Source organism: Meriones unguiculatus, chromosome 2 (genome assembly GCF_030254825.1).
Source record: "Meriones unguiculatus strain TT.TT164.6M chromosome 2, Bangor_MerUng_6.1, whole genome shotgun sequence".
In the NCBI taxonomy this organism is placed as follows: Eukaryota; Metazoa; Chordata; class Mammalia; order Rodentia; family Muridae; genus Meriones; species Meriones unguiculatus.
This window is the reverse complement of record NC_083350.1, coordinates 106781309-106799172: the sequence shown is the minus strand read 5'-3', so window position 1 is coordinate 106799172 and position 17864 is coordinate 106781309. Positions and strand designations below refer to the sequence as shown.

Here is a 17864-nt window from a genome sequence, read left to right as displayed (position 1 = left end):
GGGGGAGGGGTGGAAATCAACCCCATTCTACCCAAAAGAACTAGATGAAAACAGAAAATGTCACTCAGATTTAAGCTGGTAAGAACTCTTCCTATCAAAAAACTTAGCCACACAGATATTATGGAGTGTGAGAAAGCTGTGAAACAAAGTCCTTCATGCTGAATAACAATAGACACACACACACACACACACACACACACACACACCCAGAAGCAGTTGAATAATCCCGATGAAGAAGCTTTATTTCTTTACTTTTTCAGAAACTCAGAATAAATTCCGAAGGCCCAATGTGGAACACATCTGAACATCTAACAAGAGTGAAAAAAGTAAAGTAGAATAAAAAATAAGAAATAGGAGAGAAAAGATCCTGACAAAAGCAGTGGCTGAAATTTAAGACATGGGAAAGACTCAATACTGTGTAACTGAAGCTCTTTAAGAAAATAATGGAATAAAACTAGCATTTGAACTATTATTAAAGAAATCACTGAAAAAAAAAAAAAAAAAGGAGGACAACAGTTAAAGCAGCCATACTGGAAAGGACCACAGCACACCTGGGAACCAACCTGATCCAAAGCAATCTTCTTCAAGACATGTACTAACCAACTACTAGAGTTTAAAGACAAACAAGAAAAATCTTCAGGTCACGAGCAAAAACAGAAAATGATTTTAAAAGACAAGAAAATTAGACTTTCAAGGCAACAAAGACAATAGCATTAGTGAGAAAGTTAATAAAACCAGAGCCAACTCCACCAATAGGAAAGTCATCAGAAAAAGGTTACCTGTGGTGCTCGGGATTGAACCCAAGTTCTCCCACATTTTAAGCACTTGCCAAACACATGCTCACACAAAACTACATATCTAGCCATGAAAAAAGTTAAAACTGTATGAAGACTTGGGACTGTTGCATACGTAAGTTCCATTAGGGACTTACACAATAATGAACTTCAACTCAGTTACAATTGGTATGGGGTTTGACAATAGATAAGAGAACACTATTTTTACCCAAGCAATTTCAGTTTTAGAAATTTACTCTGAAGATATACCTTAGTAATATGAAGCGCATAAACTCAAGGTCATTCCCTGAAGTATCACTTAAACTTCACAACACTAGGAGCCTCCTCACGCTCCAAACAGAGGATGGTTTAAAAAGAAAATGGCACACAGATCAGAACACGGCTCACCTGTGATGGAAGGAGTTCGTCTACCAAACAATACAATGGTTTCTAAAACATATCAAGTACAAGGAAAAGTGCCAGCCAGCCTTTGTGAAGTAAGATAGCTTATGCAAGTTTGTTTATTACGGGGAGAGAGAACAGAAAGAATAAGACAGTAGAAAGATTACTTCTTTAAAAAAAAAAAAAAAAAGCGTGTGACAGACAGAAAAGGAAAGGACTGGGAATCCTGAATGTGCCTATACACTGAGAGAAGCACACATTAAACTGGGACAGGAGAATAAGATCTGAAGCAGCAGAGGCAGAGACCATTTTACTGAGAGGACACAAAAGTTGACCAAAGTTCTGAATATTAGAGGAAATAAGACTGTTAATAAAGTTAGGACTTATTTTCCAGACAATATAAGTGACTGGGCTTCCAATCAAATCTCTTTTAATGTCACTAAATTGGGACTAAATGTGACTTGGTAAGCTGAACCAAGAAAGTCTCCTGAACATCCCACTGTAATCTATTTCTGACCATATCCCTCTCTCTCCTCTCAAGAGTAACACCCCCATCCCACCCTACAATCTAAAAGCAATCCTCCAAGTATGGTCTCTAGAGTAACAACATCAGCACCATCTTGGAGCCTGACAGACCTGAAAACATGAGACAAAGTCAGGAGCTCTGAAGGTTTGCCAAACCTGGCAGAGTGTGGATTTCCTTTCTTTCTCAGTTATAAAGTACATTATATTGACCCCAAAACCCCTATGTGGAAGCCTTATATTCCAGTAGGACTTTTCTGGTGACTACATCTTCAAAAAAGCAATGAAATATTAGATGAGGTAATAGGGTGGGGCTCTACTCCAAGAGTGCTGCCACTGCTAGGAAAAACACAAGTCTGTGTTGTTTTCTTACTGCAGCACCAGCAGACTAACACATTCCCCTTTTACTTAAAATAATAATAATAATAATAATAATAATAATAATAAAATTCCTAATTTCTGTCTCTTGCTATATGGACTGAAGGCAGCAACAGTCATTGTAAGAATTATTTCTGAAAGTATCTGCAGTGTCTGTTCATCAAATCAGTTTTTACAGTGTTTAGATGGCAAAGGATTATTCTGTTCCTGATCCCCTTGAGAAGACAAATCCCATACAACTCAGCAATGCTGTACCAAACCTGGGACCTCTGAGATACAATTCATCTTTGACTCATTCCTCTTAAAGACCATAGACCTCTTCTCAACCATCTGTCTCCTACAACAGACAAACAAGTATGTTTGTTCAATTATGTTCATGACTATACTTTTATTATACATTATGGTTAGAATTTTAAAACTATACATGTTATTTCCTCTTCTGTGTAGTACAATGGAACAAACGGTCAAACCTTCTAAATTTCCTACAAGTTATAGGAAAATAGCACTATGCTAAGTACACCCTTTATTAAGAAATACTGATAAAATTATGAATGCCTACAATGAAGCCTACAAACCAAATATAAACTAACAGGGTTATCACTATTCTTGGCAGGGGCTTCTGTGAATTCACTATTCTCTATCAACACATGGCGCAATTATGTACAATCTCAACATGAGACTATATGATCTGGGAAGGGCTTCATAGTTCATGTATGTACTGTATGCATGTATACACCTAAATTTACATTAGGAGTCCAGTCAGTGCTTCTACAGTAGCCAAGTGTACATAAAAATAAAAGTTATTTAGAAAAATCCTGCCCCTACCAAATTACTTAAATTATAAAAATTTAAATGTTGATGAAATATAATTAAGTCATTTTCCCTTTCCTCCCTTTCCCTCCAATCTCTCCTCTGCGTCCAATTCCTCCCATTCCCTCCATTTCTCCCTTTGAAACTCATGGCTTCTTTTTCTTTGATTACTGTTATACACAGAGACACAGAGAGAGAGTGAGGGAGAGAGAAGGAGACGAGAGAGGGGAAGGAAGAGAGGGAGAGGGAGAAAGAGACAAAGAGAAACCTGCTGGTCTCATTAGCATTGCTTATGAGTACATAATTTCAGAGATGATAACATGAAACTGGTTAACCAATTTTTTTGTGTGTGCGTGTATGGGGGGTATCTTCCAGAATAGTAATTCTTCTACTCTTAGCAGTCCTAAGCTGTCTGTAGTTCTTTCTATGGGTGGACTCCTTGAGACTTCCCCCCTTGCATGCTGTGTGTCTACTGGTGTTGTTACTGTTTGGGTCTTGTATAGGCACCCATACTGTTGCAGTACTGCAAATGGAGCTTCTCTGCCATTTTTAGGAGACACACTCTCCCAACAGACTTTCTGATCCTCTGGCTCTTACAATGTTTCTGTCTCCTTTGCAATGTCCCTCGAGTTTTAGGTGCGGTAGTTATGTTGTAAATATATCAATAGGGTCTGGGCACCCCACAATGAGTTGTTCTGTGTTTGACCAGTTACGGTTTTCTGTGATGGTGGCTTCTTTGATGAGGGTGAGAGCTACACTTACCAGGCAAAGGCAGTGGATGAACCTCTACTAAATTAATTTAATATCCTATCACTTAGGGGATTTTTTCAGAAATAAAATGATTTAAAATGACTCTAGGATCTTTTAACTTACCATGCAGTAAGGTTAAAGAAATGAACGTGCTAATCACCCAGTCCCTTTCTAATTCAAATACCAACAAAATTATTTTCCCATAGACAGCAATGCAAACTGCTCCTTTAAAATGATACAAAACTTTAATTAGAATTTAGATTGAATATTTAATTAGAAAACGAAACTTAAAGAGGTAATCAAGCATATAAATAAGTTATTTTAAATTTTATTATATTTCACTTCTTTTTTCAGGTACTTGCAATGGAGGAGAATGCATGCCATAGTCAGTTTGTGGAGGTCAGAAGACAACTTGCAGAATCTGGTTCTGTCCTTTTGCTATGTGGGTCGTGGGGATGGAACTCAGGGCATCAGGACTGGCAGCAGCCACATATATGCACACAGCCACCTTCACAGCATAAGTGTCTTAAAATTACTTAACACCTCATTTCAAGTAATCTTAAGTGGTAATTTGGCTTAGCGTTACCTTTAATTCATTTTTTGTTGTTGTGGTGGTGTACATACATTTTTGTACAAGTGTGTAAACATACATGTGTGCACAGGTGCCCATGTGTGTGAGTGCATGCAGAAGCCTGAAGTGGATGTTTAAAGTCATCCTCCGTCTTTTGTCCACCTTATTTATTGAGACAGAATTTTTCGATTAAAACCAGAGCTCATGTTATAGCTAGTATCTATCGGCCAGCTTGCTGTGGGTATCCTGTCTCTCCCTTGTGAGGCTACAATTACAGGTGGCAACCCTGTCCACTTGGCATTTACAGAGGTTTCTGAGCATCCTAACCTCAGTTAGCACAGCGAGCATTTTAACCACTGACCATCTTCATAGAACCCATTCTTTTTCTTAATGAACACCAGCTGATAAAGAATTGATATTGGTAAGCTGAAAAAGCTCAGTTGGGAGAGTGTTAGAATGAAAAATTGAGACAAGGATCACAAAACTGGGGCACCCAAATTAAAAAAAAAAAAGACAACATTATTTTTTTGTTGTTGTTCCATTTAATTTGCTAAGAGAGAAAAACATTAATATTTTGAAAGTAATTAAAGTTCAACATGGGATTCAAACAAATGTTACTTACACAGAAATTCCATAACCAGGTCTCACAAGTTACACTACCATTTACATTTTCATTTAGCGCAAACGAGACATACTTTCTCTATTTGGAACCACTGCTAAGAATTCATTAGACTGCCAAAATAAGAAAGGCAGATTCATACAATAATTGTGATGTTGTCTTTCTTCTTGATTTATTCTATGCTAAGTCAAACAGTTACTAAAAAAAAAAAAAAAAAAATCCAAGAACACATTTAGAACACTGCCACACGTAAAAGGAAAATCAGGACTATTCTGATAATCAATCCAGGGCCTCCATGTGTTTTCTTATAATTTAGAAACTCTCTATCAAGGTTGCTGGCAGAAATCTAAGTCAGGAAAAGATGAGGCATTTAGTTAAGGTCAGGTTTTTGTTTGTACCTGGTCTGATAACAATTTTTGTTGTACAACCAATGGGGTCTTATCAATATTAAAAATCCCTACTGAGAGTTACTAAGTTAACTACAAGTTACAAAATATCTTCAGACTCATGTGAAATTTTTGTGCAACTATTTTAAAGTACAGAATAGGGGAATAAGCTCCAAGGATCAAAAGTGAGAATTGTGGCTTTAGACTATACACTTTAAATCATTTTGTGATATCTTATCCATATTTAGCTACCAACTATTTATGATTAATAGAGACAATCCAGTTCCATACATACAGGACAAAGCTGCTTTAGCCACTGTCTTTCCTAGTGTCCAACACACTACCTGAAGATTAGTTGTGGCAACATAAAGCTACCACTCAAATAAGTAGAATGCAACTACCGTGAATGTTTAAGATTGAGATCTGAGTTTTCAGCCATCTGTATAACCCTGGGCAAAGTGGCATACCACTAGGTGTCACCTATAGAGCAGATGGTTGGACCAGGTTCTCAAGAGCTTTTCTAGCTTTCTCCTGAGACCAGAATGCTTTAAATCCATGTCTCCAAGGGCAAAAATATCTATGCCTCATTTAGGAGACAGTGGCCTACTTAACACTTCTTATATACTTTCCTCTACCAAAAAATGTATACCCATGTTCTTGGCCTTACCTAATAACCATTATGCTTCTGAGAATAAGCATAAAAGTATCAAATGCCCAATTAGCAGTTATAAAGGGGGGACCGACCTCTAACTCACATTCTCTCCAAGCTCAGTATGGCTGCTTCATCCTTACTCTATCCATTCATTTGCTGTATTAGCATTTATACTTGTTTATTTTTGTTTTTCAAATACCAAGTCAGTTTGGGAAATAGTTATTTTTATCCCCACATCCATGCTTTACCTTTTCTGCACACACAGTGGATCACGCAAATACAATGTTTTGCTTCTATTACTTTGTTCTTTATTTATTTACCCTAAGACAAGATCTCAGCTGTCCAAGGATGATCCTCCTGCCTCTACCTCCCAAATGATGGAACCACAGGCGTGTACCACCATGACTTGTTTTCTAAACATCAAATGGTTTTAGATCACTATACATGGGTGTGATGGCACTTCTGCATCATACTGCATCATACTGATTCCTATGACAAACCTGGAATGCTCTTATTTTGATAAAATCATACTGACTGTTTTACTTTTCTCTAGTTTAAATATGGAATGTATAAAAGTTCCAATTTTTACTTTATGGAAACTTGGATTCTTCACAGTAAGACTTCACTAGGTATTTGATAAAATGTCTAGATTTTTTAAATAGATGTCATTACTTACTACTATGTAATGAGCCTATAAAGAAATTACAAAAATCCTATGATTTTAATTATACCAGAATATTTACAGGTTAGTAAATGACTGCTTGTTACCAAGAAATAATTATCTTTAGCCATCTCATTGCTTGACTCACCAGCAACTTCTACTCTTGGTGCTTTTTAAAGAAATTGTCTCTAAGACAGTGAATTTTCCCGTTTTATAAATATATACTTGAAGTAATTTTGTAAATAAGTCTTATTAATAAGATTAGTGGCTCATCTGTTTATAAGGACAGTGGCAAAGTTGTGGCTTACCCTTTTCTTAGGATATTGGCCAAGTTCTATCACAAAAACAGCCAGAGACAAGTTTTATAACACAAAATTTCCGAAGTGAACCAAATCAGAAAACTCCTGAGCCCAAATTTAACAGAATTGTTTTTAAACTTTAAGCACATTTTAGCATCTATTATTTACCACTTGTTAGTTTTCACTATGCTTTCCCTTTCTCTTGGAATAATCAAAAATTCCAGTTCATTAATTACTACTTCTCCCTCATCCCCATCCATATTTCTGACAGTATGAACTCTCCTTTTAACACCAGCATAATACCACCAAATGTGGCAGCACACACCTGAAAGCCCAGCACTTGGACGGTGGAGGCAGGAGGTCCAAAGATCAAGTCCAGCTGCATGAGACCCTATCTCAAAGAAAGAAAAATGGATTAGGGCAATATCAAATATCCACTAGTTGTTTGCTAGTTTAAATGAGTGGCACAATCTAAACAGAAATAGATTTAAACAGGTCCTTTTAAAACCAACATTTAGTCAATAAAATCAATTAAGAGCATAATATCCCAAACCTTTTTTGCAGCAATAATTGGATGAACAGGCAAGCACTTCAAGAATGATCCAAGAATATTTTAAATTCAAGAAAAGAATATATATATATATAAAGAATATATATATATATATAATCTATCTATCTATCTATCTATCTATCTATCTATCTATCTATCTATGTCATAACATGTGAAAGACACAATTATGGGCAATGGAAAGAGCAGCTGCCCAGAACTACAGAATTGGCCCACAGGCCTTTCAGGCCTCTGGCCACTTGAGCAGGTAAACTTGTTTATATTTTCATCTAAAGAGAAAGAAATTATTACCTTATCAGGAATGCTACCATAGAGATCAAGGCACACCAGGTGTTGCTATAGCATACTTCTCACATTATACCTGACTATGCAAGAAGAAACTAGAATCTAAAAAAAAAAAAAAAAAACTATGTAAGAAAAACTATAAAAACTAAAGCCAATGAGCCAAACCCATTCTCCTAAACTCAAGGCAAAGGGCAAAATCCATAGCTAAAGCCATGTCTAAAGCACTTATTAGAAAAAACTTGAGCCATGAGGTATGTGGCATATGGTGATCTGAATGAAAATGGCCCCCAGAGGCCCACAGGGAGTGACACTATTTGTGGCCTCACTGGAGTAGGCATGGCTTTATTGGAGTAAGTGTGTCACTGCGGGAAGGCTTTGAGATCTCAGATACTCAAGCCAGGCTCAGTGCCTCATTCACTCTTTTTGCTGCCTCCCAATCCAGATGTAGAACTCTTTGCTACCTCTCAAGCAACATTTCTGCCTCTAGGTCACTCTGCTCCCTGCCATGACAAAAATAGACTAAACCTCTGAAACTGTAAGCTAGGCCCAATTAAATGTTTTCCTTTATAAGAGTTGCCAAGGTCATGGTCTCTTCACAGCAACAAAACCCTAATACAGCATAAATGAAAATTTACAAAGATAGAAACTAAATAATTTGCAAAGAAATCTTTTGCCAACATATCACAAATTACCCTGAACAATTTTAAAAAGCCAAGCACAATGAAGGCAGCAGGTACTATTCATCTTCAGACCGGCAATATCCCAGGAACTCTGCTAAGCCTAGGGTTTACGGCATCACCAACTAACTCCTAAAGAACTTCCCACTCTATCCAAAGGCAACAGACCTACAAACAGAAAAATCTAAGACAACAAATGATATTTTAGAAATACTCAGGACTGGCGAGATGGTTGACAGGTAAAGTGTTTGTTATGCAAGCACGAGGATCTGAGTTTGGATCCTTAGGACACACCTGAAAATCCAGGTGTGGCGGGTAAAATTCCATCATTGAAGAGGCAGGCAGAACCTTGGGGCTGGCTAGCCAGGCAGTAGTAGTTAGTAAGAGGTTAAGTGAGAGACCCTGACTTAAAAAATAAATGTAGAGTCATACAGGAAGACACCTGACCTCCATTCATTCTCTTTCTGTATGTGTGTGTGTGTGTGTGAGAGAGAGAGAGAGAGAGAGAGAGAGAGAGAGAGAGAAAGGAGAGAGCCATTTTCCTGGCTCAAATAGTCATTCTTTCAGCTTCTCAGCACTGAAATTTCTTATTTCCCAAATAAGAAATTCTAGCCTTTTGTCATTTGTTGAGTCCATGGGAATTTGAATCCCTCATTTCTGCTTAAATCATCTTTCAGAAATCTGTAATTAAGAAACACTGAAACCAAAAATCTACTTTACATAGATTGCCTGTCACACATCAGGCAAGCAATTATAGGGAAAGGGACTGGCCTTATTCTCAGAAAAGGATTTTCAAATTAAGGAAGGGCAGTGTTTCCTTATTATACATTAGCACACTGGATCATTATTACATTAACAACAGAAATAAAAATAAGAAAACCAAAATTATAAAATGAGAAATTTGGGGCTAAGGAGATGAACTCAACGGGTAAAAGTGCTTGCTGCTCCAGCCTGACAACCTGTAGTAAGCTCCGGAACCCATGTAAAAAGCCGACGCTGTGGTACATCCATAACCCTAGACTTCCTGAGACATGGGGAGAGGCAAGGACAGGAGAACACACTCTCAGGCCGACTTGCCTGGGCTACCCTAAGAGACAGTGTCTCAATACGTGGAGAAAGTTAAGAACCGACTCCCAGAAAATGCTATCCACTGATCTCTCCACATGTGTACATGCACAGGAGCTCTCTCAAACACTTAATTAAATTAAATTTAAATAAACAATGAATCCGAAATTCAAACAGATCTAGACATTTTGCTAAGCTGCAAGGTTCTGTGCCCACTGTAAAGGCTGTAAGAAGGTAAGACCACAAAACACAAGTTATAAAAAGTAACATGCCGCTGTGATGCCATTCTCAATCCAAGATCAGCATATTTAGTTGACTTGAAACTGAAAAACGTTTGAACCTGGATTTCTCTATATTACAAAAGAAAAAAAGAAAAAGATAATATCCTGGTAATAATTACAATTTTTATGTTTTTAGTTGAAAAACAAATTCTACTACATACAGTTCTTGAAAAAAAGAACTGTCTCCAGAAGTCAGTACAGGTTTATCTATGTGAATACTTTTCACTCCCCTACAACTGTTAATAAACTCATCCTTTATTTCCAACCTGGTATTTCAGGGTCAAGGAAATTAACAATAGAAAGCAACTGCAACACAAACACAGGGCAGCTTCTGTTCAGGGAAGCTGGAGGAGTGCTCATCAAAGTCTGGCCTTTAAAAATGGGCCTTGAACAGGAGAAGTGTTTTGTAATAGGAGGGATTTAGTGAAGAGGAGTGTGACATATAAAGGCAAGGAACAGCGACCAGCTGCTGTGCACATCTGGAATCAACAAGGTCTCACAGTCTGACTGTGGTGATGACTGTGCCAGTAGTGCTGGGACCACACAGCAGGGTACAACTAGATGACCACTAATTCCTGAGATACCTGATCTTTGAGAGGGCTAGGTTTCATGAAGGGGTTTCACGATCTTAAACTATGTTAATTCCAGATATGGAGAAAAGCAAAGAGCAAATGTTTTTCAACCAACTGTCCACAATGATAAAAATCTGATCAATTAAAAAATGATCAAGACGTGAAGTTTGGATTTTTAAAACCATGATCCTGTGCTCGCCTCCATACAATTTTATTCTTCAAATTTGATCTGCCATTTGCAATATTTTAGGAAACTGGTTGTGAAAATTTTACAGGGATGAATCTAAAGTATGAGTAAACATACCAAGTAAACACCTTAACTAAAGAGAGGCTTCTGGAGTTTACACTAGGACTTCTGGCTTATTAAAGTACCTTTCTGCCAATTTCCTGGTTTTCTATTTTGTTTTACATGGTTCAGGAAGTTTGATGAACAACAGCCCCAGGCTAGCCCAGAAAATACCCAATAGCCCTAAACCTTTCCTCCAGCCCTGTGCTGTTCTCATTCTTCCCCATTCCAGGAAGCAATCAGTTCACTAAGGAAAGTCTTTAAGACTGTTGAGAGAGGGTTTTGGTGTGGTCCTGATGGCCTGCAACTTGCTATGTAGACCAGGCTGGCCTTCTCTGTGTCTATGTCTCGTGTCTGACCTGGACTTCTTTATAGACCAGGCGGGCCTCAAACTCACAGAGATCTGCTTATCTCTGCCTTCCCAAGTGCTGGGATCATAAGGGTGCACCACTACACCCTGCTCATAATTTTTTCTTAAGGTGGTATTACTTACATAGGAATAACAAATCAAAGGAAAAAAAAACCTACCCTGATGGTTCTGAACTCCAAGTACACATACCCACAACATCCCACTTCTGTAGCTGTCATGTTAATTCGAAAGCCGACAATTCCAGTATTACCTGTGACTTTCAATGATGATCTCCCGCTTCCTGTATATTTTTTGCAGTTTTCAGTTAAGTAAACATTTTTCAAGAACCCTAAAACCAATCTAAATTTCTTCAACTTTGGGGGTATACACTTTATGAGGCGAACAGCTGCAAGTAAATATACTGTAGGAACATGGCCAAAGAACCGTGTCAACAGCTCTCCCTCATTTCAAGACAAATATCTTCACCAGACAGCACCACCTCTCTCAGGGAACTATGCAATTTGAATCTATGGCTGTATGAATTAAAATATGTATCAAGAAAGGAGGCAGGAGAAAAGCCCAAGATTATGTGACTGAGCTGATAGCCTAACTGATCACCAGCCCGTGGCTCTATGTACAAATACAAGTAAAGCTCAGTGCAACTTAGGAAAATCTTCAGCAGTAACTTTTAAAAAACGGGAACAATGGCAGCAAAACCACTGAGGTCTGAAAGTACATTCCAGAGAAGCCCTCTGCTTTGTAGAAGAAAGAAAGAGAGAAAGAAAGAGAAAGAGAGAAAGAGAAAGAGAAGAAAGAGAGAGAGAAAGAAGAGAGAAAGAGAAAGAGAGAGAGAAAGAAAGAAGAGAGAGAGAAAGAGAGAAAGAGAGAAAGAGAGAGAGAGAAGAGAGAAAGAGAGAAAGAAAGAAAGAAAGAAAGAAAGAAAGAAAGGAAGGAAGGAAGGAAGGAAGGAAGGAAGGAAGGAAGAAAGGAAGAAGGAGAGAAGGAGAGAAAGGGAGAGAGAGAGAGAGAGAGAGAAAGAGAGAAAGAGAGAAAGAGAAAGAAAGAAAGAAAGAAAGAAAGAAAGAAAGAAAGAAAGAAAGAAAGAGAGAGAGAGAGAGAGAAAAGAGTGAGCTAGAAATGATATAGCCCTTTAAAATAGAGATCAAGGAAGGGACAGGTGCACACATAAACACTGGTACTTGGAAGCAAGCGGCCCCTGATGAAAACCCTCACGAAAAAGGAAACTGAGAAAGAAGCAGTAGCAGGTGTAAAGACTCACTGCTCTGCCGTCTCTCCTTGGCAGTCTCACAACTGCCCAGCAAAGCAACATGAGCAAGCCCAAGCATGTACACACGCACATGCATATACGCGCACACACATTCTCTCCCTCCCTCCACAACCCTCCCCCATCTCCCCTTTTCTTTTCTTTTTTTTTAAACAGTGTCTCGTAACACTATCTGGTGTTGAACTCCCAATCTTCTTGTCTCCCCATAAAAAAATTACATATATTTAATTAAAAAATATTCTATCTTCAACTTAAAATAAACTAAAAGCTTGAAAAAAAACCCAGAAAATATCATATGAATGTGTACTAAAATACCTTGAAATGTCTGCAATTTTATTTTACTACAATGTAGTGTTATATTTTTAGTTCCACACAAATTTCTACCTTAAAGTTTAGATGTTAAAACTTCTGTAGTTTTTTAGAAGTTTGGCAGAAATAAATTCTCCTTGCAGAGAGATTAATTTATGAAGCATATAGCATTTGTATCAAAATACTTTCATTTGTGTCATTCAGCTAACATATCGGTCAACTCAAAGTTAAAAAAGAAAATAGGAGCTCGTGATAAATTCTCATTCCAAGCATACTATTGTTTCTAAGTGATGGCACAAGAATTTTATTTTTATTTTATTTATACAAATGCCTGCTTGTATGTCTGTGTCACACATGTGTGTCTGGTATCTCAAAGCCCAGAAGAGGCAAACAGATTACCTGGATCTGTAGTTCTGGCATTTGTGAGCCATCATGCAGAGCTTTACCATTAAACCTGGATCCTCTAGAAGAGAAACCAGTGTTCTTACCAGTGGAGCAGAACTGTTTCTGGTGCCCCAAACAAATATTTTACAGAAACCAGAAGCCAATGACACAAGCTCAAAACTAGATACAAGATGCTCATTAATGTCATAAAGAGCCTCACAGGTATAAATAGGCACCATACCAAGGATAAGCAATAGCAAAATCAATATTCTCCACTCTCAGGGTGAACAGCTCCTTGAAGTGTCAAACAGGTATACAATTTTAAAAAGTGCCATGGGAGGTTGAGAAAGTAGTGGAAATTAAACAGGAAACACAGATACAGAACAAGAAAAGTCTGCTCTAAAACCCTGACTCTGGGAAGCTGGAAGAAAATGGTAATAGGTCACAAACTACCACATTTCTTTAAATTTAATGATTACAAAGGACACAGTAATAAGTAGATAAACATCTACAAATAATGATGCACAATGAGGGATTTACACAACAGAAGAAAAGCCAATATTTCAACACATGGGACTAGCCATACAGTAGATGACGTTAAGAAGAAAAACTTAAATAGAGGGGGAATCATATAAATTTCTTAAGACAATACAACCATACTTTATTATTTCAAGGATGTTAAAACATATACAATTTAACATCAAAATAATTAATTGCTGAAGCTAGTTATTTGTCAGACAGAGTAAGTGATTTTCTTTTAAAAATTTATCTACATGTATAGATGGTTTTGTTTGCATGTAGTTTGTGCACCACATATATGCATGGTGATCGTGGAGGACAGAAGAGGGCATTGAATTCCCTAGAAATAGAATTCCAGGAGGTTCTGAGCCACCATGGATACTGGGAATCAGAACCAGTTCCCCTTGGAGAACAGTCAGTGCTCTTAACCACTGAGCCATCTATCTCTCCAGCCTGACTTTCTTTTACATCATTCTGTATTTTCCAACCATGAAATAATTAGTGCTCTTATATGTTTCGGTGGTTAAAAAGTTAGTTAAGTCACTGCATTTGCAGATAATTTTGTGTGATGTACATGTATTTCCTATGTGTAAAGGTATACATACACTTGTGTGTACATGCATGTGGAGGCCAGATGACATCAAGGTGCCTGCCTCATGTTCTCTACTTTATTTGAGGTTAGGGTCTCACTGGTTCAGGAACTCTAGTTAGCCAGCTTGCTCCCTGTCTCCAACTCTCAAGGCTAGAACTGAAAATGAGCCTCCAGGTCCACCTGGCATTCAGCAGATGCTCAAGATCTGAAGTCCTGTGTGCCAAACACTTTACTCACTCACTGATCTCTTCAGCCCGGAGATTAGTCTTTGAAAGCAATTAAAAACCCTTTTCATCTTTTTCTGTAAAGACTGTCTCACCCACAGATTCCAAAGACCTCACTCACTTAGAACAGAATGTTACAGGTAGAAAGCTGGTATACGAGGACTCATTTTATTCAATTATTTTAATTTTCCTTTATATGGTCAAAGTAACTGGAATTACTCAGGTGTCATGAAAAAATAGCTCTAAACCATTACTACAATATTACAGGTGGAAATCCACTGTTCCTCATAATAAAGGACTTATGAATTTGATTTTGAAGTAGATGGATTTGAAGGAGAAATCAAAGGAGGGGGGAACCTGCAAGTTGTTCACATAATATTTTTGCAAAAGAAATATTCAGTAAAATCTGCATTACAAGGGGAGGGGGAGGGGAGGGTGGGACCGAGAGGGGAGAAGGGAGGGGCTTATGGGGAGATACAAAGTGAATAAAGTGCAATTAAAAAATAAATAAATAAATAAATCTGCATTACTCCTTTATGCTTCTATAGAAGCAAGTTATTTTACCCCAAGTAATATGATTTGTGTATCTAAGTCACTAGAGACTGTAAACAGACACAGAATTTAACAGGTGACACATGTGGGCTATCTACACATTTAAATTTATTCATCTGTAGTTTTGACAAAATTCAACATGCACAAGTTTGTTCAAAGACCCACAATGTTCTTTTACTTTTAAATATCAATAATCCCCTTAGTTGTCTGATATCATTTTATACTCAGAAGCGACTACAAACTATACCTTCTAATCTATTAATTGTAGTAGTTATGCTTTCAGATCTTAAATACCCTGCCCACAACTGCATGTATTAAAATCTGGTAACCAACCTAGGATGCTACGATGAGGAGGTGGACATGCTGGAAAAAAGTTAGGTCACTGAGGGGTACCCTTGAAGGAGATATTGAAGCCTGCCCATTCCCTGCTCTGGGCTGCCCTGAAGTTACCAAAAGTCCTCTATCTACCACATGCTTCTGCCACAGCATGCCTCACCACAAGCCCGGAACAATGGGGCAAAGCAACCACAAACTCAAACCTCTGAACTCATGAGTTCAAATCAGCTTTTCCTTCTTCAAGCTGACTTCTTTGGGGTATAGTATCACAGTGATGGCAAGGTGGTTCACACAGTACCTATCTTCATCTTACCAGTCTGAGGTTTCATATATTCCTTTTACCGACACTTTCCTCCAACCATCAGCACAAACACAAATGATTCCTAAAGGTCTTTGATCTAAACAATAAAGAGATAATAAAACCCAATAATAACAACAAACTATGCTTTACTAGAACAAAAATGTCCATTAATAGAACCAAAATGTCCACAATTTCCATTAACAAATTGTGTTACAGCTATACAGTGACGTCCTCATAAGCAGAAAAAGAAACAAAACTATTAATAGAAGCAACGTGGATGAATTTCAAAATAATTAGATCAAACAAAAGCCAGACTACAAAAGAGCATATACTGTATGATTCTAAGTACATATAATTGTAGAAATTTAGAATAAATCAGGACAGATCAGTGGTTACCTGAGGAAAGCAGCAGGGAGCTGGTGGGAAGGGTGGTGGTATAAAGAGGCAGAAAGACATTTTTATGGGGAAAAAAAAAAGAATGTTTTAGGTCTAGCCACACATAGGAATATTGTAATAATACAATGAAAATGCTTCAGCAAGAGGACCAAAGTGACAGGGAAATCAGATGGACCCCAGTGTTCTATACACATAAAATGACTGATGTTCAAACTCGAAGGCAATACAACCCAAGCATTACCCTAAATCTGCAGTGTGCAAAGGGGATTAGCTATTCTGTTTCTAATACCTGACCTGTTGTTTGATGCTGAGAGAGCTCCTTTTCTTCAGCATGCCCATCATCTTTGCTGTTTCACTAACTGCCCATCCTTGTTTGGTGTCGCTCAGTAATTCTCTATCATAATTTTAGCTGTTCTGAGTATATAAAGTACCCAAAGTTCATGAGTCACTTTTTAAAGACACAAAAAAAGAGTAGTTGCAGCATGACTCAATTGACTTTGGGCATGAATTGAGAAGAAAGGGATAGAATTATAAAGCAAAGGAACGGATAATTTCACACAACCACAGGCATCAGGAGGCTGTACAATGGATATGATGGTAGCACCTGTATATAATCTGGTACAAAAAGATCAAGACTTAGTGCTTTCATACCGTTTACTTTACCTGCTACTACTAATCCTTGTCTTCAAATTCCTTAAATTATCTACTTAGAAAACAACTCCCATACATCTTATTACAATTATAATGATAAGGTTAAAGTAGGACCAAATTCCGACACTTCCTATAACACCTTATCAAAATTCTGTCTATGTACACTGGTCAGGAAACACATCAATGGTCTCACTTAGCTGTAAACCATGTGTACTACAATACTGACCAGCAGGGCAAGATATGCTTGCTAGTGCAACAGTGGCACAACTATTTGGAGATAACTGGTTGTGACTGAACTGGAGGTCTCCCCCAATGAAAGAATACCTGGTAAAGCTATTCAAAAGCCTGTTTGAGGAGGTCATGAATGTGTTGTCAAATTGCCTTCTACATTTTTATTTTTATACCTGTGAACCAGTGTGGCACTGGTGCAGCAAAACTCCTTGTTGCAGAGGGTCATGGTTAGTGCAGACTTCCATCTAAGTAACTGTTGAGCGTTGAACTCTAAAGAAGGTGTCTTTCTGTCTGTCATAGACACACATAAACATACACACTGGTGGGGAGGACATTGCAGAAAGGGAAAAAACAACTATGAGGAGTAATTCCATAAAACATTGCCATTCAGATATGATATTACAATTGTGAAAATAAGGTACAAGATTTGGCTCTTTAACATGCCATCATAAATGGAAAAGGTATCCAAGAGGCAACATTCCTTCCTAGAAACTGCTTACTTAACGTTTGTAAAGGTTTTCTTTAATGGTGTAACCACTGGCAGACTAATTGGGAAGCAGAGAATCAGAAGGAAAGGAAGGGCTAACAGAGGATAAAAGAAGATGACATAAATATAACCATAGTAAATTGGATCTACACAAAATAATTTTTAAAATTTAAAGGTTTTAAAGAAAAACAAGACACTTAAAATATAAGCCCTTAAAGTCTTTTCAAAAATTATATGTATAAAGTTCAAAATAGACAAACAATAGCACAATGTGCTAATTACTGGAAAATGGGTTAATTTCTAGAGATTTTTTCCAAGTATTTTGAGAGTGATGATTTATAGGGTAAATTTATATAATTAGTTGATGTTGGAAATTAATATTGTGTGTATAAAATAGCACTCAGTAGAAATGACAAATATGGTCTTTCTTGATCTGAAGGTAGAATTACCACATAATCATACTTTTAAATCTTAACAGACTATACCCTTATACTTCTTCCTGATTGCCTACAGTGACTGAGCACTAGGTCATGGACTAAAAGTTCACTCTCAGTTCAAAAACCCTTTCCAAAACAATAGAACCTGTAAACAGTTCCATAAGCAGTGCTATCAATACACAAAAACTGCAAGAATATCACCTTTACATTATAAGCCATACTTCAAATTATGGCCTTGTATACCATGCAATTAC

The 17864-nt window shown here is 37.5% G+C and overlaps 1 protein-coding gene across 7 annotated transcripts in view; it reads right to left on the bottom strand.

Annotated features, from left to right (window-relative positions):
* Nucleotides 1-17864, bottom strand: part of Atp2b1 (ATPase plasma membrane Ca2+ transporting 1) — a 112365-nt gene that overhangs the window by 86005 nt on the left and 8496 nt on the right. Inside the window, exon 2 of one of the 7 annotated variants that reach the window (XM_060377953.1) lies at nucleotides 7149-7214. The exons of the other annotated variants lie outside the window; for them this stretch is intronic. The gene's annotated coding sequence lies outside the window, so the exon portion shown is untranslated. The remainder of the gene's footprint in view (nucleotides 1-7148; nucleotides 7215-17864) is intronic. 7 annotated transcript variants of the gene reach the window in all.